Source organism: Nematolebias whitei, chromosome 8 (assembly GCF_014905685.2).
Source record: "Nematolebias whitei isolate Nwh7 chromosome 8, NemWhi1, whole genome shotgun sequence".
NCBI lineage: Eukaryota > Metazoa > Chordata > Actinopteri > Cyprinodontiformes > Rivulidae > Nematolebias > Nematolebias whitei.
In genome coordinates this window covers 357,509-359,451 of record NC_056505.1, presented here as the reverse complement: position 1 = coordinate 359,451, position 1,943 = coordinate 357,509, and positions in this window count along the sequence as shown.

Sequence of the window (1,943 nt, the reverse complement as noted above, 5' to 3'; positions counted from 1 at the left end):
TGCTGCAGCTCGGCTTTTAACAGGAACTCACAGGTTTGAGCACATTACTCCGGTTCTGTCCTCTCTTCACTGGCTTCCTGTACGTGTCAGAGTTGATTTTAAGATTCTTCTGCTGACATTTAAGTGCGTTAACGGCCTTGCACCATCATACTTCTCCGACCTTCTTCATTCTTATACTCATTCTCGGGCTTTGAGATCATCAGACCAGCTGCTTTTGGCCGTACCAAAAACCAGGCTGAAGCTCAGAGGAGATCGAGCGTTCTCAGTCATGGGCCCTAAACTCTGGAACAATCTGCCCATCAACATTCGACAGGCCACCTCAGTCTCTGCTTTTAAATCTCTCCTAAAAACACATCTGTACTCACTGACACATCTGTACTCACTGACATTTAACACAGGGTGATCAGCTTTAGATCTGGTTTTTCATTGATGCTGATTCTGTTTATGCTTTTGTTATTATTCCTATTTAACACAAGGTCATCTGATCTGATTTAGTATTTCATTGTTTCTGACTGAGTTTATGCTTTTTGTTATTATTTCCTTGACTTTTCACACAACGTGATCTGATTTAGTATTTCATTGTTTCTAATTGTTTTTGGTTTTATATTTTTATTCCATGTGCTGTAAATATATCTTGCTACTTTTTATCTGATGATGTGATATTTTTGCTAAGCACTTGGTAACAGTTTCTGTTTTAAATGTGCTCTATAAATAAATCTGACTTGACTTGACTTGACTTGACTGAGCCACCTCAACTGGCTCCTCTCAACTTGGAGAAGCAGCAGCTCTACTTTGAGTCCCTCCCGAATGATCGAACTTCTCACCCTATCTCTAAGGGAGAGTCCAGACACCCTGAGGAGAAAACTCATATCAGCCGCTTCTATCCGAGATCTCATTTTTTGGTCACAACCCAAAGCTCATGACCATAGATGAGGGTAGGAACGTAGATGGATCGGTAAATTGTGAGCTTCGCCTTTTGACTCAGCTCTGTCTTCACCATGACAGACCAGTACAGCACCCGCTTCACTGCAGATGCTGTACCTATCTGCCTATCGATCTCACGCTCCATTTTTCCCCTCACTCGTGAACAAGACCCCAAGATACTTGAACTCCTCCACTTGGGGAAGGACGACCTCCGGAGAGGGCACTCTACCCTTTTCCAGCTCAAGACCATGGCCTCAGATTTGGAAGAACTGATCTTCATCCCGGCTGTGTCACACTCAGCTGTGAACCACTCAGCAAAAGCTGTAGATCATGACCTGATTAAGCCAATAGGACCATATCATCTGCAAAAAGCAGAGACGCGATCTTAAGGCCACCAAAATGGATCCCCTCAACACCTTGGCTGTGCCTAGAAATTCTGTACGTAAAATCTAAAAAAGTTCAATCTGGTCCTCTGGACATTCAAACAAACAAAACAAAGCAAAACAATAAAAAAAATGTAGATACGTTTCGTCTTTCATTCGAAAGACTTCCTCAGTCATTCCTCAGGATGTGAACATCTTCATCCCTGAAAGAGTGACCTCTGACCTGGAGATGAGTGTAGACCTCAGAGTCCTGGCCTGATGATGTTGATCTTCTGTGCTGGTCCATCCTTTTGGCCAGTGGCTGTTTAGTTTACCTGATGTAAGACTGATCACCCTCCTGACACTGAACAGCATACACAACATTACTCTGTTTGTGCCGGGGGACTGGATCTTTTGGATGAACCAGTATTTGCCGTAATGTATTTTGTGGTTTAAAAGCCACTGGGACATTGTGTTTAGAAAATAACCGTCTCAGTTTCTCTGATACTCCCTCAACATACGGAATGACCACTGGTCTGGGTTCCCTATCTTCACTTTTTCCTCCTTTTCCGTATGTTGCAGAATATAGGTTCCTCCAGATGCAGGAAGAGGGCCACCTGCATCATGAAGGACCACACTCACCCAGCACACACACTT